We start from the raw sequence: 22,700 nt of genomic DNA on the forward strand, positions 1-22,700 counted from the left end.
CGCTAGTTTGCCTTAGATACTAAATATATGCATATATATTTAATTAGGTGGGATCTTTAGTTGCAGCACATGGGATCCAGGTCCATGACCATGGATCAAACCTGGACCCTCTGCATTAGGAGTGCAGTCTTAGCACAGGAGCTAAACCATAGTGAGCCCAGACATGTTTTCCCTACCCCATGTGAAACAATACTGCGACCAGGCAGGAAAAAACAAAGCAACTTAGTTGCTTCCTAAGGAAGAATTTGTACCTGGAAGATAAGGACTTGGGTGCAGTAGGGTAATTTATTTCCCAAGACTCACTCAGGAACTTCGCCTGGATGTGCTCATCAGCCATCAGACCTATCGAAGCCCAACATTCTCCTCCTTGAAGAGCTCGCCTAAAGTCATCCAGGCCATGACCTGAAACCATATAAATATCATTTACTAATTTCTTCTTTTTGAAAAACTTCTGAGATTCTGTCTAGTGTTTTTCTTTTACAATAAGGCTAATGAATTCTTCTTCATGAACAGGTTTTCTGGTGGTCTTTTGAGGAGTCCCACCAACATGAACCCTTGAAATTTGATAGATACCTTTCATGTAGCACTGTGGACAGTATCCTCAGGTACTGTCTTAATCCTCAAGTGTACCTTTCGCTATGAGGGTAATAAACATAGTAGAGGTTATTTCTATAAACTCTCTCTTTTTACACAAAGGATAATCAAACAGTTAGCAACTGAGATAGATCTTTGCTTGGTTTAGAAGATGTCAGGGGCAATAATTGAATTTTTTTTAAGTCCTCCCTGAAACCAGTAAGTAAAACAAAACAAAGCCTTTTTTTTTTTTTTTTTTTTTTTTGAGGAAGGGTATTTACTTCAGGTCAAGTGGTCTCTGTCTATGACTTCAGTTCAGTTCAGTTGCTCAGCCCTGTCTGACTCTTTGTGATCTCATGGACCACAGCATGCCAGGCCTATGACTTAAACTTTGTTAATAGAGCACATCCTCAGCATTTTGAAGAGATGACTCCAGATAGCCAAAAATACTAGCAATTAAAATGTCAGTGTCAGGCAGTAGGCTTGTTTATTAGTTACAAAAACTGATGCATGATACTGGATGCTTGGGCCTGGTGCACTGGGATGACCCAGAGGGAAGGTAGGGGAGGGAGGAGGGAGGGGTGTTCAAGATGGGGAACACATGTATACCTGTGGCAGATTCTTGTTGATGTATGGCAAAACCAATACAATATTGTAAAGTAATTAACCTCCAATTAAAATAAATAAATTTATATTAAAGAATAAAAAAAAAAGTCACTCAATTTGCAGTTCAGATTCTTACCTAATGTTTTTTATAAATATCACCTGATTTCACTCTCCTTACGACCCTGTTGGGTAGCTGTGGAGGTTTAAAGGTCTGATAAATCATATCATTCTTCTGAGTCTATTGATCATGCGTGTGTGTTTAGTCGTGTCTGAGTGTGTGTGACCGCATGGACTGTAGCCCACCAGGCTCCTCTGTCCATGGGATTTCCCAGGTAAGACTACTGGAGAGGTTGCCGTTTCCTCCTGCAAGAAATCTTCCCAACCTGGGAATTGAGTCTATATCTCTTGCGTCTCCTGCATTGGCAGGCAGGTTCTTTACCACTGTGCCACCTGGGAGGCCCCCAGCCTACTGATCCCTATACAGTTAACATCTATTGAAGGACCTTAACATATTGTCAGCAGAACTGAATCAGGCCTCATGGCATCGAACTGTGGTCAAATGAGTTTCCTAATATTTTTATTACATAATTAGATTTACAAACCAGGCATGGAGAGAGAGCTTTACATCCAAGGAACAGGCACTGGCCACATGGGTAAGGAGGAGACTACTGAGACTCAAGGTGGCCTTGGATCAAGTTTTGCCCAAGCTTAGGAATCAGTGAGTCACTCCTCTTTGACTGGGAGAGTAAGGCGTGGAGGGGAAATCTGGAAGTGTTATAGGAATAGTGTCCTTATGGAAGTGTAAGCCTCCCCTGGAAAGAAGAAGACTGGAAAAATTAGTCCTCTCTAATGTAAGTGTTTTCTCTCTTCCCCTTTGTGGATCTTTGGGGTAACTCTGGAATATGTAACACTTTAAATGTTAATTGAAAAATGCCAGAAATGGTGTCATGAACCTTGAAATGATTTCTGTGTTCCTCCCTCTCACCCCTCCTTCCTTCTGCTGTAATTCAAAATTACAAAATTGTTCGTATTATAAAACATGAAGTATTTTATAAATGTCAATTAGATCAAATTGATTGATGGTGCTATTCATTCAATTATGTCCTTACTGATTTTCTGCTTGCTGCGTCTATTAATTACGTTTTTTAAATAAGAGTTGTTAAATTTCAACTATGATAGTGGATTTGTCTCTTTCTCCTTGAAGTTCTGTCAGTTTTTGCATCTTACATTTTGCCATCCTTTTGTTCTGTGCATACACATTAAAGATTGTTAAGTCTTCTGGGAGAGCTGGCAGCTTTGTTGTTATGTAATGCTTCTCTTTGCTTTCCTGATGGCTCAGTAGTCAAGAATCCACCTGCTAATGGAGGAGATACAGGTTCAATTCCTGGGTCAGGAAGATACCCTGGAGAAGGAAATGGCAACCCACTCCAGTATTTTTGCCTAGGAAATCCCGTGCACAGAGGAGCCTGATGGGCCACAGTTCATGGTGTTGCAGAGTCAGACACGACTTAGTGACTAAACAACACCTCTTTAACCCTGAAAAAATTTCTTGTCTGAAGTCTACTTTGAAATTAATATAGCTACTCAAAGTTTCTTTTGATCAGTTTAGCAAGGTACACCTTTCTCAGTTCCTTTACTTCTTTTCTTCAAGTGTGTCATTTTAAAAAAAATAATTTTTATTAGAGATAGTTGCTTTACAATATTGTGTTAGTTTCTATTATACAGCAAAGTGAATCAGTTATTTGTTGTTGTTCAGTCACTAAATCATGTCCAACTCTTTGCAACCCCATGGACTGCAGCATGCCGGTCTTCCCTGCCCATCAGGATCTCCCAGAGTTTGCTCAGATTCATGTCCATTGTGTTAGTGATGTTACCTAATGAGCTCTTCCTCTGTCTTCCCCCTACTCCTCCTGCCCTCAATCTTTCCCAGCATCAGAGTCTTTTCCGATGAGTTGACTCTTTGCATCAGGTTGCCAAAATATTGGAGCTTCAACTTCACCATCAGCTCTTCCAGTGAATATTCAGGGTTGATATCCTTTAGGACTGACTGGTTTGAATCAGTTATACATACACATATATCCCCTCATTCAGATTTCCTTCCCATTTAGGTCACCACAGAGCATTGAGTAGAGTTCCCTGGACTATACCATAGGTTCTCATTAGATATTTTATACTTAGTATCAGTAGTGTATATATGTCGACCCCAGCCTGTCAGTTCAACCCACCCCAGCTTCCCCCTTGGTATCCATTTATTTTTTTCTCTATGTCTCTGCTTCTATTTCTGTTTTTCAAATAAGTTCAACTGTATCCTTTTTCTAGATTGCACATACAAGTGATGTTATGCAATATTTGTTTTTCTCTTTCTGACTTACTTCACTCTGTGTGAAAGTCTCTAGGTCCCTTCATGTCTCTGCACATGGCAGTTCATTCCTTTTTATGGCTCAGTAATAGTCTGAGATGTGTATGTACCATATCTTCTTGACCCGCTCCTCTGTTGATGGACATTTAGATTGTTTCTGTGCCCTCGCTATTGTAAAGAGTGCTGCTGGGAACACTGAAGTGCATGTTTCTCTTTGAAATATTCTCACCTATTTTCATGGTTCAACTCACCTCACTAATATTGGTCTTGACTATGGGGCTTACTTTATTTGATGGAATGTGGAAGAAGAGAGTGTGTCAGTTATGAACCAAGGCAAGTTTCCACCAGATTTTTGAGCTTCCTACTTGCATCATGAGGAAGGCATACCCTTGATAGATACAGCTTCTTGCATATGGCTTATGAGAATGATTTTTCAACTTGTTTAATCTTCTCCATATATGCTAGCAGTAGCTCCGTTCCCACCCTCCTTAAAGTGGAGTACCCTCTACCACTTACCTACTTAAGACAAGTTTACCTACTGTCTGGTCACAGGGATTTGAATCCTGAAATAGTTTACTTGGTATTTTAGATAACAATAGACCTCTCTCTGTGATATAATTATCTAATTTACATGTGCTACATTTTCTTAGAGCTTATCTGGAATCACATTTTGAATATGAGGTAAAGATACGTGAAATTAATTTTTGACTTTAACTTTTAAAGTTTCCCTTTCTATGTAAGGAAAAATGACCTTTTTAATTATATATATTTATTTTCATATTGGTTTGATAAGAATTCAAATTATTTGGTTCATCTGATATATTACCTGGGATTTGTTAGATAATAGCCAAAAACTCTTCCTCATTAAGCAGGGTCAGTCAGAATATCAGAGACACTGAAGTTTCTCTTGGATAGAATAGTAATTCTGGGCAGAGTTTTGGGTGATAAGTGCTCAAGTCCTAATTCATTCACTGTGAAAGACTTTAGGGTGATCAACGAAACATCTTGCCTTGGTTTCCTTACATATAAAATAAGTTATTTAATTGGACATCCAGTTAAACCCTGAAATTGTATTAATAGGAAGGGAAGCTTGCATTAAAACAGATATGGACAAAAAGCCAAACTGTCCAGAATGCAAAGCATATTAGGAAGTTTATAGAGTGAGAAAAATGGACAGTTCACAATGTGAAGAGAGGAAAGAAATGGCATCAGATGAGACAGTTACTGTAAAAAGGGTCCATTGAAATAAGAACATATGGAGGATAATGTCTGCCATATTCAGATTAGTGCCAGCTTTTTGTGGCTTGTTGGACACTTTTCCATAGACTTTAGAAGGAAAAAGAATACAGCTGTGAAAACCCCCTCTTCACCTTGGCTGAGGAACTCTCCAGGAAAGCAGATGGTTCTGAGTTTCAAGCCATGAATCACTGTCAGGGGATCTCCTTAAACTGCCACAAGCAGGAAGCGTTGACAAACCTCAATGGGTAATATTTTTATTACTGTTGGTGTCATTCACATCCATACCCTTGCTGTAAGGATCAGGCTTCTTATTAATAAAGTTACAACTTGGAAACAAAATGTCAAGAGTCAGCAAATTAGTTTTATTTAATGTCTAATTGATGTTTCAAGACCTTAACATTCCTCCCTCTAATGTTCATCCCTGAAGAAAGTGAGAGACTAGCCATGTCTATCTCTTCATTTATTTTTGTCTGATTTCAAAGCAGACCAATGGATAAATACTTTATATGTTTTGGTGCCTAAAGCTAATTTTTGAGTCACTGATACTAATATTATTTTGTAGAGTGTGATCTGAATTTATTACTTTTTTGTTATGTAGGTAGATAAGTGAGAGTTCTATTTTGACCTGTATTATAATGTATTTGATTCTAATGCTGTGGTTCTTATAAGTTATATGCTATTTTGAGGAACCATGGTGAATTAATTTGACTCCATTATGAAATTTTGGATCAGTGGATTCTTTATCTGAGGTAGAACTAAATCAACTGAGCACTCTCCATTAAAACTCTAAAGATTTGTTGTGTTGAGTGAGCTGTATTTCAGTTACTTTAGTAACTTTCGTTAAAGTCACTTTCAACAGCTTTAGCTGAAATTTTACCTAGAATATCTTTGTTTTTACATAGAATGTAATGATTAGAATATGCTTCAATGATCATTTTTAACATTTTCAATTGCAAAATGTCTTGGGCCATTAGGTTTCAAAACCAGAAATCTAATAGAGGACAAACGTGGTCCAATGTAGAGAGTTTTTCATAATGTGGAAAAGTCAGTATGAGATAGATTCCAAGTATCTGTAGTGAAAGAGAAAAGGGCTGTTTCAGAAGCCCACCCACTTTTTACTTCTGCAGAATTTAGTCAGAGAGAGCTTCATGATAGTGCTTTGAGGAGCATTACTTTTTCTGACATAAAGTGTGAAGTGATCAGGTGCAAAAACCAGGGAATTTGAGTCAACCAGACCTTTAAACTATGTGACACATTATAGATTTCTTTAAAGTACTTTCCTCAGCTATGAAATGGAAAGAATAATATGTACATCAGTAGTTTGCAGTGTTATTGTGAGGAAGAAAGCCAGGAAGCTAGAGTCATTTGGATTTTATCTGGCAAGTGCTGGGCACTCAGATACAGTAGCCAGTTAGTGTTTTCTTATTGTACTGATTTCTAATTCAACCCTTGTCGTTTTAATGCCACGTAATGTGCTCAAGGAAAAATAATGCAGATGTTGAACATATGAAAGGCGAAAGTAAAGCAAAGAGAACCAGAGTTGGATGAAGTATTTAGAAAACAGGTTTCTGGCTCTGTCGCTATTGAATTTTATCACCCTGAGAATCTTCATTTATCCTTTCTGTGTTGTTCAGTTGCTCAGTCACGTCTGACTCTTTGCGACCCCATGGACTGCAGCCTTGCTTCCCTGTCCTTCATCATCTCCTGCAGTGAGGAAATGAAATGAAATTAGTTATCTGAACTATGTGCTGGAGAATATTGATACTGATAATTATTGCCAGAATTAAAGGTTCCATGACAAAGCAAATCTAGAGGAAAAAAACAAAAACTTGCTGTATAAGAATCTTTTTGGAAATTACCTTGCTAATTAGCATATTAAAACATAGTTTAACATGGTTTTGGTAAAGAAATATGTTGATCTTGGTATAACTCAATCTCCCAAACATTTGCCAGGAGCATCCCTTATTCATCGAAAAAAAAAAAAATCCTGTTGAGCACTTTCATGTAGCTTAATTTGAAAATGGTATGCAGGATGTTTCCTATGGTTCATTTTAATTCTAATATTTTTTGACTCTGTAAGTAATTTCCCTGAAGGAACATGTTGATGGCTTAGAAAGAGTATAACTTTTAAAAATTTATTTTGTATGAAAGAATAATTTCTTACTGGACCAGTAGAGGAACACGTTTATGAATTAAGGCTAGGCTTATGAGTGAAATTTTAACAGATTTTCCATTGATGACATAGGAAAGTATTCTAACTATCCACTTGTGTTTTAATTTTCCTTCAGTCTGTGAATTAAATTGACCTCGATAGAATTTGCCAATTGATTGCATATTCTCGACTCTTACAAAAATTATTTCTTAAAAAATATGTAGACACAAAAGCCCCCACAATAACATAGATAACATAGTATATATGGACATAAAGCATATGGAATGTACATGGTCCTGCTAGAGGGTTTAAATTTATTCACTGCGATGACACCATTGCTTTTCCTTAATTTATACCACATGTTCCTTCTTTATTTAGCTTTTAATTCTGTAAAGAGTGTGGAGATATAAATTGTATGAAGGATGTGAAATATAAGCTATTCCAGTCATGGGTATGTGGTGGCCTCAATTTGCTAGAATAATTTTCACCTGTCGGTTTCTCAAATAATGGTAGGACTCTCTCGTTGAGCTTACAGATTCAGTGCATTTGTGGAAGAATTTTTATATGGTCTCTTGCTGTTTCTTCCAGAATAAGGATACTTCTGTGAGGAAAACAGGAGTTATCATCCCCGAGATAGGTACAGACTTCCCAAAGTTTCTGTGTGTCTCCAAAATTCACAGCCTGGGATTAGCCGTTATTCCTTCCTGATCGTATAGGGTATCTGAGTGTCTGAAATTCACAGCCTGGGAGTAGCCATTATTCCTTCCTGATCATATAGGGTATCTGAGTGTCTGAAATTCACAGCCTGGGAGTAGCCGTTATTCCTTCCTGATCATATAGGGTATCTGAGGGAAGTCATAACTACTGTCAGGTCGTGGGTTACCTTTGTGCGTATAACACAGTGAGTCCTGTACATACAAACCTTCAAGCTGTGAACTTTGAAAGATGTGAATATATGTTCGCATGTCCAATTACCCAAGTTAGTTCATGTGTCTGATGTACATTGTCACGTGTGTGCATCCTCTCTACCAGTGACTGTGCTTTCGTGTACTTTAGGAAGTTAGGACCTGGAGGAGGGCATGGCAACCCACTCCAGTATTCTTGCCTGGAGAATCCCCATGGGCAGAGGAGCCTGGTGGGCTACAGTCCATGGCGTCGCAAAGAGTCAGACACGACCGAGAGACAAAGTACGGTACAGGAAGTTCGGAAGGAGATATAAACGCAGTGGAGATGTCACTGGTACTACTGTAGTCCTAAAGGTAACATACTGTAAGATTTAAAACGTTTTCTCTTTGTGTATTTTTTATGCACTGTTTGTGTGAAAAGTATTGTAAACCTATTATAGTATAATATTATATAACCAGTTGTTAGTTGGGTACCTCGGCTAACTTTGTTGAATCTAACAAACTGGACTTACAAACATGCTCTCTGAATGGGATGTGTTTGTCTGTAGTGAACTTACTATAATGCATGCCCTCCCCCACAAGCCCCAAAATCTTGATACAGTAGGGAAAAGGAAAGTGACCAGTTGTGGACTATCCCCTGTGGTTCCTCCTCGTGTCTTTCATCTAATCAGGTATTCATCTGCTTTGATTTTGCCTTATAAAATCTTTTCAGTGTTTCTCTGGGCTTCACTCTTGGCTCTACTAGTTATAAGCTCTGACACTTTGTTCAGTTTTCTTAACCTCCTTAGATTGCATTTCCTCATCTATAAAATGCACATGTTGACGATGTAAACCATACGGGCAGAGAAATATGGTTGATGGAAAAAAAACAGTGAGATATTTGTTCAAATGTTTCTTGTGGAGTTTGGCATACAAGGAATACGCAGACAATACTTGCTGTCTTTATTATTTTTATTGTTAGTTAAGGTTTTCATTATATGTTGGCTCTTGAATCATCTCTGACTCACACATCTTCATATCTCCAATCCTCCATTAAACTTCCAGAATGATCTTTTAAAATTGCAGATCAAACTATATAAGAAATCTGCTGCTCAAAATCCTATAATGGTTCCCAGTTCCTTTAGGGCGGAGTCTAAACTCAACAGAGGATGAGATGCTTGGATGGCACCACTGACTCCGTGGACATGAGTTTGAGTAAGCTTCGGGAGTTGGTGATGGACCGGGAAGCCTGGTGTGCTGCAGTCCATGGGGTCGCAAAGAGTCGGACCCAACTGAGAGACTAAACTGTACTGCGTAAACTCTTAACATGATAGACTATGTCCTTTAGGACTCCCTGTTCGACACCAAGCTCCAGCTAAACCACTTGCAGTTACATTTTTGTGCTTCCACAGATTTGCACATGCTTTTTCCTTTGTCTTGAACGTATAAGTGACTGTGTTGTATGCTGCCCTTCACACTGCCGCACCCTGACTTTCAGGACCAACTGCTGGATCACCGAGCAGCATTCACCCTTCCTCCTCGCCAGGACTACTTCTTCCATCATAGTGCCTCCTGAATTGTATTACAATTACAGGAGTTCACCTCCTTTCCTCTCTCCTATGCTCCCAGAGGAAAGGCAGTGATTCTTATTCTCCCCTGTGTCGCAGTATCAGAGATGATACTTGATAGATGTTTGTTGAGTGATTGACTGAATGGGAATTACTGAACTGGCCAAAAAGTTTGTCCAGATTTTTCCATGAGAGTATACAGATAAACCTGAATGAACTTTTTGGCCAACCCAATATTATGGACCACAGCACACTTTCCCTCCTAGTCTCCAAAACATTAATGCATCCAAAGCACTACATGTTTGGCAAATAGCAGGTACTCAGTGAATAACTTTGAATTAACAATTTGTTTATATACCTACTTTTGATCTGCAGAGTTTTAATAGAAGGAAGTTAGAATAACTTAACCAAAAGTACCAGATGTGGTGGTATGACTGAGTTAAACAGAGAAGGCTTGAAAGTAGAATAAAGTCACTTACTACTATCGTTTGAGTTCTCCTATTCTTCCCACATTTTCTCTGATTTTTTTAGATGTCATAATTTAGGGGTTCACAATTCATAATTACTTAAATATATGAAGTGTACTTGCCATTCTTTGAAAAGGTTAGTGCTATCACAGGATGTGTAAATCTTCTTTTATGAAAATGATGACAAGCAAAATTATTATCCAAGTCAAGGTTTTATAAAGCATTGACCTGGATGTGCTTTCTTTTAAAGTAATTTTAGTTTAATCCCTCATTTGAGACTCAGTCCTTATTTATGTATGATGATCAAGCTGATCATATGCTTGAGTCATTGATGAATGGACCAATGGAAATAAGGTCAAATATAGAATTTTCTTCCCTTTAGAATTACTGAATATTTTACATTCCACATTACTGTTTTATAGACTTTCAATGACTAGATAAATAGGGCCCTAGGTTTTACATTTATGAAGATATTAATAAATGAGCAGAGATGTGTCATAATTGCCTAGAGAAAAAGGATATAAATGGAGACATAACCATAGGAAATATAGAAACAAAGAAACCAGCCCAATCCCAGGGAGTGCTGATGGCAAAAAAAATAAAGTCAGCTTTGATCAAGTCTCAGATTTTGGCTTGGTCTGAATGGAACCAAAACCTAAGCAGAAAGGCAGAAAAAATTCTGTTTTTTTGGCTATTTTGCCATAATATTCCCAAATGTGTTGTATTTTCCAAAATTCAGCTTTGCACTTTATGCACCCAGCTTCTAAGACTGCACTTTCTCCTCATGCCACTCTTTCCCATATGATCTTTGGAGGCTCTTTAAGCCTGAGACGATCAGTAATGGCATCTTCTGTTATAAAACACTCTGTGGAGCCAACTGCAGCCTCCAGGCTCTTCTGATTAATGTAACACTATGTTTGTTCCTGAAGCAGAAACTGCTAATCTCAGCAAAGGCTGGAAGAGGAACAGGTAGGGAGATTTTCAGGAAGGTTTTGTAGAATCCATCAGTGTGACATTTGCTATGCTTTGCTACCATTTACAGAGAGTGGCAGAGAATGAGTAACTGAAAACAGAAATGGTAAACAACTCAGATGAAGGAACAATTATAGGAGAGTATAGAGTGTTGGGAAAGGTTTGGGCTTTGGAGTCAAATACCCCTGAGTTAGGCTCCGGAGCCTTGGCCAAAGGTACTAAGCATACTGAGTTTCCTTTTCCTCTCTCCTCTATGAAATAAGAGTAAGACACTATAACATCTTCCCTGTTGTCTCACTGGTAAAGAATCCACCTGCCAATGCAGGAGCCAAAGGTTCAATCCCTAGGTCAGGAAGATCCCTGAAGAAGGAAATGGCAACCCACTACAGTATTCTTGCCTGGGAAATCCCATGGACAGAGGAGCCTGGTGGGCTACAGTCCAAGAACTTGCAAAAGAGTTGGACACAACTTAGTGACTAAACAACAATAAGGTGCTATAACAGATGCTCTTGGGGGTTCCCCTGCTGCTAAGTCACTTCAGGTCATGTGTGACTCTGTGCGACCCCATAGACGGCCTCCTACCAGGCTCCTCTGTCCCTGGGATTCTCCAGGTAAGAACACTGCAGTGGGTTGCCATTTCCTTCTCCAATGAATGAAAGTGAAGGGTGAAAGTGAAGTCTCTCAGTCGTGTCCAACTCTCAGCGACCTCATGGACTGCAGCCCACCAGGCTCCTCCGTCCATGGGATTTTCCAGGCAAGAGTACTGGAGTGGGGTGCCATTGCCTTCTCTGAGGGTTTCCCCTAGATCTCCTGAATCCCTGTAGTTGTGACAGATGGATATAAGAGTGTGGAAGGGCAACTCCCTTGTTCTCAGGAGCATACATCTGAAGGGCAACTTATTCTTCTGATTTCCCCCGTGGGTCTGAGGGACTTGGCCTGAGATTATGTCTATGGTTCATTTCTTCATATCCATGTCCTGCTTTTTCCTGGTTTCTTGAGAGCAGTTCCTTAATAAGTCAAATGCATACATGCTTCACCTCAACTTTTTCTTCTGGGCACCCAACCTAACCAGATGTCTACTTTGAAAGTTCCTGATGTGGATTAGAAGCAGCAGGTATAGGTTATCTACCAGAATATAAAGGGGAAAAAATACTAACGATTCTTACTGTCTTATTTAGTCTTATTGATTTTTTTTCGATGTTTTCATCCTGTCTCTCTCTACACATATTCTCCTTTTGGAGATTAAAGTTCTAAAAATCTTCAATTGTATACACTTTTTAGGCTTGAAAAGTGATTTCTATACCAAACCCTATGAGTGATCATATTTCTCTGTGCTGATGACTCTCTTGGAGTCTGACTCCTCTTGATGATCAATATACAATTGAGTCAGTTTTGGTTGTTAAATTATGGCTTCAACTCAATGGCTGTGTTCCATTGTAGCCAGTTATTAAGAATACAGGTTTTTAAGTCAGATGGAGCTGAATATGAATTTATATGCTTTCCTTAAAATGTGAGATATCTCTCAAAGTTGTCACATTTTAATCAAATGAGAGCTTGGACAGAACCTGAACGGTTTTGTTGTTGTTGTTGCTTATTTTTACTACTACTGTATTTTAGTTCCATTCTGATATCCCAGTAGCTTGTTGCATTCACATTTTGATAAGATTCTTACAGATAGGCTGCTCTTCCACAATAGAAATTCATTTTCTGTCCAATGTGCTTAGTGACCTTCTATAAATGGAAAGATATTTTTTTGGCTGATATATAATTTGGGGGGTTTCTCTGGTCTTGTTTATTGAATTACTGTATTTTGGGGGAAGAAAAATAATTTTCCCTCTCCCCTTTGGAGTTCTTATCTGAGGACATTGAAATAAAAGATTAACAAGAGAAAAAAAAATGCAAGTTTATTAATACATATACCCCATGTATATATGGGAGATATCCAGGTTAAAATAAATAAGTCTAATTGGTACCTTATAAGTCTACATTGTATAGCATCTTTAACAAAGAACATTTGTGTAAAAATGACATTACAAAGTAAAGTAGTTTTAGGGTGCCAAGAATGAAGATAAAGGAAAATCAGTAAAGTTTGTTATTTAGATTTCCCTAGTGCCATCACTTCATGGGAAATAGATGGGGAAACAGTGGAAACAGGGTCAGACTTTATTTTTTGGGGCTCCAAAATCACTGCAGATGGTGATTGCAGCCATGAAATTAAAAGACGCTTACTCCTTGGAAGGAAAGTTATGACCAACCTAGATAGCATATTCAAAAGCAGAGACATTATTTTGCCGACTAAGGTCCATCTAGTCAAGGCTATGGTTTTTCCTGTGGTCCTGTATGGATGTGAGAGTTGGACCGTGAAGAAGGCTGAGCGCTGAAGAATTGATGCTTTTGAACTGTGGTGTTGGAGAAGACTCTTGAGAGTCCCTTGGACTTCAAGGAGATCCAACCAGTCCATTCTGAAGGAGATCAGCCCTGGGATTTCTTTAGAAGGAATGATGCTAAAGCTGAAACTCCAGTACTTTGGCCACCTCACGTGAAGAGTTGACTCATTAGAAAAGACTCTGATGCTGGGAGGGATTGGGGGCAGGAGGAGAAGGGGACGACCAAGGATGAGATGGCTGGATGGCATCGCTGACTCGATGGACATGAGTCTGAGTGAACTCTGGGAGTTGGTGATGGACAGGGAGGCCTGGCGTGCTGCGATTCATGGGGTCGCAAAGAGTCAGACACAACTGAGTGACTGAACTGAACTGAACTGAGTGCCATCTCCAGGCTAATAGGATCTAAAGTTGTCTCCATTGATTAACTTTTGTTCTTCTTGAAAGAATTGGTTAAGCAGATAGGGGAAGTAGGGAGCTTTTCTTATATCTGCTTCTCGGTTGCCTTCAACTCATAGTTCAGTTCAAATCATACCTCTATGCCAAACTGGAAAATCTGGGAGTGGTGTATTCTGCTACCTTTCAGTTTTAAGGGACACATCAAGGAAAAACATTCAGCTTGTCTTGACAAAAGTATTACAGCAATAATCCAATTACACTAGAATTTTGCAGATTGCTCCTATGGATAATTTCACTAAAACAATGAATTATCTGAGTTATTTTTCTTCACTTGATAATTTTCAGAACGTTGTACAGCTATAGATTGTGCTGCCAATGGATATTGATAATATTCTCTGGAAAATAGTAAGACCATGATAAAAAAATTTTCTTTACAGGACAGTTTAGATTAAGTCCTCCTTAAAGGCAGGAAGTTTACCTAAAATAACTTTTATGACTTCTTCTTGTTCTGTTGTTCTAAATTTATTGCAGTGACCTTTCCAGTAAGCCCAAGGTAGGGAAATTCAATTTTTCTTTCTATTTTTATTATTTTAATATTGCCTCTAATTACCTCTCTCTACCTCTCTTAATTTGAAAATAGGCCAATTAAAAAATAATAAAGATGGAGTAGATGCCATTTTCCTAAAAATATGAGCTTATAATTCAATTTACGCATTTCCTTAGGAAAATCTTTTGCATAAATAATTTTTTTCTATCTCGGGGCATCCAGCCTTTTCTCTTTTCCCATACTATGGGGGTAAGTGCTCCCTGGGCTAGATTCCTGAGTATCACAGTACCACAGGTGACAATGGCTTTTAAACGTATGTCCCTCTGGACCTCTGGCTGAGTATACCTACTGAGCTCTCAGCTGGGACCTGACTGGCTGAGGCTTCTCTAAAGATTCTTAGAGTGGCTAAGACTTTTCTAAAGCACTTTTTTCTAATGATTTTTCCACGGGGTGCTACAGATGGATCAGAGCCAGGCAGTCATTAGCTATTGTGAATTTCTTTTGGTGTTTCACATTTCAGTGTGTGTTCCTTTCCTGTGAATTATACTTACCTTATATTGGGGATCTTCAGAGGCAATAGATTGTCTGGAAATGTGTGTGTATATATATATATGTTTGTGTGTATACATATATATTTATGTGTGTGTATATATAATTTACGTATGTATATGTTTATATGTGTATATACAGTTATGACTCATTCTGTTATTCTAAATTTATCTAAATTTGTTATATATGTTTATAACTTGCTTGATGACTTAAATGCAATAGACTCCCCTAAAATTTGTTTACTGCTTTGGATTTTAGGTAGGTGCCAGTGAAAATAAGTCACCTTAGAAATTATTTAGTAATGTTGGGCAGCTCTGCTTACTTAATGTGGTTGCTCTGAAGATTCAATATTTAGGTATTATTGATGGCAGCTTTAACCTGCAAATTTCTGTTAGATGACTGAACAATGCAAATGAAGATTCATGCTTTTGTGAAATTTAGATTCTAGTGATGAGGGGTAAAATAAATAATCAAATCACTTTTGTAATATATTGCCATGTAACTAACTACCCCAAAATAATGTTGTGGCTTAAAAAATGGTAGGAAGTTAAGTGGTGGTGTAGATATAGACAAACTTAAACAATCATATATTATGAATGGGAATGTAAAATAATCCTGTCACTTTGGGAAACAGTTTAGAAGTTTCTGAAAAAGTTAAATTAGCCCACAATGCAGCAGTTCCACTCCTAGGCGTCTACTGAGAGAAATGAAAACACATGCTCACAAAGAAGACTTTATGAATGCTCACAGTAGTATTGCTCATAATAGCAAAAGGGGAAATAATTCAGATGTCTATGAGCTGCTGAAAGGATAAATGAATAGCGGTGTATCTAAACAATAGAATGCTACTTAGCAATGAAAAGAAATGAGGGACTGATGCATGCTAAAATGTAGATGAATTGAAAAAGTATTAATATAATTAAAGAAGCCAAATGCAAAAAATCCACTGGATATATCTATTCAGGATGGACCATCTATCCATCTAAACATCTATCCAGGCAAGTAGAAATACACTGATAGGGATGGGTCACTTTCTATTAAAATATTACTTACCACCAAACACTATATTTTATCTTCATCACTGCAGTCTTCCTTATCCACTCAGCTTTTGACTAATTTAGCCAGATTCTGAACAAGCTCAGAAAATATTAAATTCCTTGGCAGAGATATGGCTAAGGACAGATGGAACCATTGGTGATGGTCATGTTCCTATGATTTATCTTTGTGCCCATCTTGTTCTATTTATTATCCATGATAAAAGTGTCAAGGGAAGCCCCAGTGGCTCAGAATATGCCTGCAGTGTAGGAGATGCATAAGATACAGGTTTTGTCCCCTGGAGAAGAAAAATGAAGCCATTCCAGTATTCTTGCCTAGGAAATCCCATTAAGAGAGGAGCCTGGCTGGCTACAGTTTTGGGGTTGCCAAGAGTCGGACAAGACTGAGCAACTGAACACATATACACAAAGGTGTCATATCTTTAGTCATATAAAGATCATTGGATGGACATACTGATATTGAGAAATTGAATCATAAATATGTAATTATTATCCTGAGAGACATGCCAGTACAATAATGATTAATGCAACTGTCTACTAACAGGAGGTCATGCTAGATTCCATCAGATCATCTAATTCCATAGAGAAACATGACAAGTACCTTATGTAGTTGTAATCAAGTAGCTCTCATATAGTCACATCCTTAGAAACGTTAATCCATCTTTCGTATAGTAAATCTGATTATTTTTTAGAATACGTGTTTGGTGCCATACCATTCTGTTTACAAACATTCCAGATGCATGTTCTGTGGTGTGAAAAGTTAGAAATAATACTTATCTCTTCAAGTAAAACATTTTATGTTTATTTTGATCTTGAAATATATATATCATTTCAAATATGCAGAAAATTTGAGAAAAATATAATAATAGATTACTCATGCACCCAGAATCCAGATTATATATATATATATATGTTAACATTTTACTATATTGCTTCAGATATTTCTTATTTTATAAATAAGGAAACTATTTTGGATACGTTTAAGGTCTTGCCTACCTTATCCTTTTCTCTCTTGTCCAGAGGAAACCTTTCCAGAATTTGATGTATATCTTTTCCATGCGTATCTTTGAACTTAGAACAAATGTAGATATTCATAATCAATACATATTTTTCCTGTCTTCAAATTGTATACTAATTGTATCACATTGTATACCACAGGAAAATAGTAATCATATTTGATAATTATGTAATATTTACTAATTACTAAATATTATACCATATTTAATAATTATGATAGTATCATAATTAAATATGATAGTATTTTAAATTTTTAAATCAATTGAAAAATGAAAAAAGGCTAGATAATGCTTCATATGAGCTAAAATGTCTTAGAAATATCCACTGGTTCAATGCTGATACTGAGAGAAAATTACATGATGAATTTGTGTAAAATAGTCATTATCCTCTAAAAATGACACGATGACACTAGACTCACTTTCAAGCAGAACTCCATTAGAAATGAGAGATATATTCAGCATCTAAATCCAAAATCTAGGATTACAAATATTAATATTCATCTCTATGCAGTAAGTTCTGTCACTGAAAGATGATTTCTACAACTACATACTTAATAATGATATTACACACATTTTCTCTTTGGGCCAGTGACTGGGTAGGCCTTTACTGAATACAAAATGAATTAAAACTAAAATATATATGTGATTGCTTTAAAAGTACACTGTGAATATTGTCTGTTAGTATTCAGAGAGTTAAAAATTCTTACCATTCTTCTTAAAATATAAGATTCAGTAGGGATTCAGAGATTTACTCATTCATATAGTGTAAGTCATAGACAAATGATGGGATATAGTAGTTCAGTTCAGCCACTCAATCGTGTCTGACTCTTTGCGACCCCATAAATCGCAGCACGCCAGGCCTCCCTGTCCATCACCAACTCCCAGAGTCTACCCAAACTCATGTCCATTGAGTCGGTGATGCCATCCAACCATCTCATCCTCTGTCGTCCCCTTCTCCTCCTGCCCTCAATATTTCCCAGCATCAGGGTCTTTTCAAATGAGTCAATTCTTCGCATCAGGTGGCCTAAGTATTGGAGTTTCAGCTTCAACATCAGTTCTTCCAGTGAACACCCAGGACTGATCTCCTTTAGGATGGACTAGTTGGATCTCCTTGCAGTCCAAGGGACTCTCAAGAGTCTTCTCCAACACCATAGTTCAAAAGCATCAATTCTTCTGCACTCAGCTTTCTTTATAGTCCAACTCTCACATCCATACATGACCACTGGAAAAATCATAGCCTGGACTAGACAGACCTTTCTTGACAAAGTAACGTCTCTGCTTTTTAATATGCTGTCTAGGCTGGTCATAACTTTTCTTCCAAGAAGCGAGCATCTTTTTATTTTATGGCTGCAGTCACCATCTGCAGTGATTTGGGATATAATAGTTACTTGGTAATTCTTGACTATGTCTGTTTGCAACTTGCCTTACAAGTTCAGCACTATGTCCTTTTAACTCATTATTGATCCAGGATTTTTGCAGAAACTGATGCCTGTGGCTGGCCAAAAATTAATTCTGTTATTTCATTAACACTTTATGGGTTATTACAGTCAGTAGTTATACTTGACACACTGGTAAAGTTTTCTCCAGCATTGTGAGTTTTATTTTCACTTTCCATATTAGAATCAATCACTAAGGATTGTTGTTTTGTTGGGCTAATATTCACATTGAATCAGAACAATATTCTGAAGAACTATCATCTTCTGAAACACTAGTATATACGTTGCTCAGACAATCAGAGAAAGTATCTGCATAAAATTAACCAAAAAATTCTTCACTTAAAATTTTGCAGTGCATCATGTTTGAAAATTTTGAGGTGATTAACTTGTGTTTGTAACGCACACAAGGATGAAACAAAAACTTAACAAAGCAAAATGTAAATGATATCAACAATCATAAGTTGTATATTGAAACCTTGATCAATTTTAAGATCTAACAACTTTCTAACCACTTAGTGATATTAATTGTATCATTCTCTAAAAACATATTAATACACCTCCAGTCAAAAATGTGTTGTTTCTGTTTTGACATGTAGATCAGTTTCATTGTTTTTAATCATAGTATAAAACAGACACACAACATGTACATACCCAGATTTTTCCTATTTCTCTTAGAGATGAATTGTTTTCACTTTTTTCTTATTTCTTATTCTTTTTTCTTACTAACCAAGGACATAACACTTTGTGTACATAGGCAGCAGTTTCTTTTGGACAGAAATATAGCAGAATTGTTGAACTGCAAGCACAGGCATCTTCATTTTTACTGAGTATCGCCAAATTCGTTTCAAAACTGCTGTATGAATTCCCACCAACTATATATCTTCATCAATTTTTGGTATCTTTTGATCAACTGATCATTCACTTTGGTCAATTTGATAGTTATGAAATGTAATTTGTCTTTAATTTTCATTTTCCTGAATCAGTCATGCATTTAAATATATTATCAAGTTTATTATTTGTGTTGATGTTTTTTCATTTTTCTATTTTGTTTTTATCTTCATTTTACTGTTTTGTGGAAGTATTTTCTATATTCTTCTAACATTTATGTGCAATTTACATTCTAGCTATCTTCTCAAAGTCTTTGGCTTGTGTTTTTATTTTTCCATGGGCTCCTCTGTTATACAGAGGTTTTAAATTTAAATGTAGTCAATACTATCAATTTCTCTCCATTATGATTTGCAATCTCACCTTTATTCTAAAGGTTTTATAGTTTTGTTCTTGTATTTAGGTCTTTATTCACAACTTATTTTTGTGTATAATATGAGATAATGTCTATTTTTATGAACACAAATAGCTTTCTTACAGCTTCATTTACTACAGGGTTTGTTATTTACCTTGTTTTTTGTAGTGCAGTCTTATTAACCAAGTCTATATATAGATGCACCTCTGTTTTTTTCCACTGGTTAGATGGCTTCTCCATATGTTGACACAATTCTGTTTGTATCACTGAATATTGATAGGGTATTATCCTATTTTTTATTATATTGTTGTTAAAAATTGCTTTGGTTAATTTTAACTCATCTTCCATGCGAATTGTCTTTATGCTCTGTTATTTCATGCTATGTTGATCACAATTTTATTATGATTTTTATGGAAATTGCATACATAATACTTTTAAGAGAATTTGCACTTATTCCTGAATCTGATAAAGCTCTCCATATAGTTCGGGCTTCCCAGGTGGTTCTAGTGATAAAGATTGTGCCTGCCAGTGCAGGAGATGCAGGAGACTTGGATTCAGTCCTTAGACTGGGAAGATGGGCATGGCAGCCTGCTCCAGTATTCCTGCCTGGAGAGTCCCGTAGACAGAGGAACCTGACGGGCTACAGTCCGTGGGGTCACAGAGAGTCAGACACGACTGAAGCGACTTTTGCAGCACTCAGCATAACTTAGACAATCTTGTAAGACATTAAATAGTAAATTTTACATATTTTTCTCTATAATGTTGTTCCACATTATAAGATTTAATCTTAAATATGCTTTTTTATGCTTTTATGCATTTTTAAACAGTGACATTTTCTAATTGTTGCACATCTTTGAGTTGGCACTTAACTGGTTAATAGCTGATTAAGAATTAGAGTTTCCTTTCTCTTATTACCTTCTTCAACACATTGAAAATCCTCTTCCAAGGAAGAGTTCTTGGCCTTGTGGGATTATGGAGGAATTCTGTCTTATGCGCTTGTTGGGGAACATAGTGGATGGTAAGGCAGATCCTGCCTGGATTGTAAGTATGTTAAGGGAAAATGGAGAAAGCACAGTTGGCTAGGTATTGAGAATACTGTTTGGCTGACAACTTCTTCCAAGGAGCCAACTGAATACATTTTGTGCCACAGGCTATTTGTAGCCTTTCCCAGTGGCTCAGTGGTAAAGAATGGATATTGGGTTCAATCCCTAGGTCAGAAAGATCCACTGAAGGAGGGCATAGCAACCCGTTCCAGTATTATTGCCTGGGAAATTGCATGGACAGAGGAGCCTGGTGGGCTATAGTCCATGGGGTTGCAAAAGAGACACAACTTAGTGACTAAACAACAACATGTAGGTTCTGAACCCCATCGATCAATCAACAGAGTTGTCAGTAAAAGACACGAATTTTATTGTCTACTGTGGGTTTGTGGGAAGTATTTGAAGCCCACCTAAAAGAATGCCAACTGTTGCCAGGATACTTGGACATGATCGTCCATGATAAGTGTCAGTGAAAATAATACAGATTTCAATCATTCACTATGTCTGCTTAAGGTCAGAATATAGTCTACACTTTTTCACAGTCAATCTCAATTATCGTGTTCTGTGAAACTTCCTGAATTTACACTATGTTAGCTGATTATCAATGTTGCGATAGTTTTGAGTGTACAGCAAAGCGACTCAGCCATATCATTTCTCCCCCAAACTTCTCTCCAGAATTCTTTCGCTATGCAATTCTGCAGTGTATTTCCAGTGTACGATAGGCTCATGAAAAGTGTGTATCGGCTTCTGCTCATTTTCTGAAGCTATCTGTAGTATGCAACTTACCTCCCCTTTTATTAAGTTCTTCTGGCCATTTTATAGATAATTACCAACCCCATAAATATCCAGAACAATATACTCATGACAATACATGAAATTCATTACATAATTTGTAGATGCAAACAAATTTAATTGACTTCAAAAAACTTTTGTAAAAATCACTGATGAGGAGCTCTCCATTATGGCGAATGTTGGAGATACAAAGAAGGAAAAAAAAAAGACCCTTGGCTTCTGCCCTGTTAGAGCTCATTAATTCCATACATACAGTGTTGTTCCTGCAGGCTCCGTCTACTTCATGGGGTAGGTTAAATCAACTTATTTTTTTCCTGAGTTTATGACCAACTCCAAGCCAGCCCAGAAAGTCTTTATATTTCTACCAAAGTGACTATTGGTGAACTTATTGAGTATTTCAGTGAGTTATCCAGGAATGAACCAGAAGATGGGCTCAGAGCCCAGTTACTCGCAGGTGAAAGCTGTAGCTATTAAAATAAAAGGCGTGAGAGCATTGGTTCCAGTTGAACCTCCTCGCCCTTCCTGCGTGAACCTGCCAGTAGCATTGTCTAGGATGGATGTTGCTTAGTATTGGAGCAGTTACTCAGGCTATATCAGGCTCCTGGGGAAAGCAATTGTGCACCAATGCTGCATTCATGGGTGATCCTTTATGTTTCATGTTAAAAGGCCAGTGAATTAAAAACTGGATTTTTTTCCCCCTTCCTATTGCTGTGAGGCTGAATAACTAGAAGCTGTATAACTACCACCCATGGAAATTCCTGGCTTTTTTCAAGCCAGAGAAATGCCAGAAAATATTTGTTGTGTTGAAAGTTTGTTGTTATTGTTATTCAGTTGCTAAGTTGTGTCCGACTCTTTGTGACCCCATGGGCTGCAGCACACCAGGCTTCCCTGTCCTTCACCACCTCCCAGAATTTGCTCAAATGCATATCCTTTGAGTCAGTGATGCTATCCAACCATCTGTACTGACATCATCTATTTTCAATTCATCAGTTTATAGTTTGACTAAAAAATGAAAGAAATGAGAAAAGCCTAATTACTAAAATATAAATTACTTTTTTCTAATTCTGCATATTGTTTAGGCAAGACAAATAACCCTTCAAATATTTTGACCATTTGTTTATTATTGTTACCTGAAATTGGAAGTGAGGCAGGCTTTAAATTAGATGTCTTGATTAGTAAATGGAATTCTTTCACTAATGCATAAAATTCAGCAGAGAATACAAGGTGTAAAGATCTAAATGCAGAGTTATTTTGCAACCACAATTAAAAGGAAAATAAGGCATAGTGAAATGATGAAATCTTAAATTCATATATGATTTAAAAACCTGTGTTGTCACATTAGAGAAGGGTTTGTACTATAGCTGTGATGATATATTATTGAATAGATTATTGTAAAGGTCATCACCATAATTTTCTTTAACA

Source organism: Budorcas taxicolor, chromosome 15 (assembly GCF_023091745.1).
Source record: "Budorcas taxicolor isolate Tak-1 chromosome 15, Takin1.1, whole genome shotgun sequence".
NCBI lineage: Eukaryota > Metazoa > Chordata > Mammalia > Artiodactyla > Bovidae > Budorcas > Budorcas taxicolor.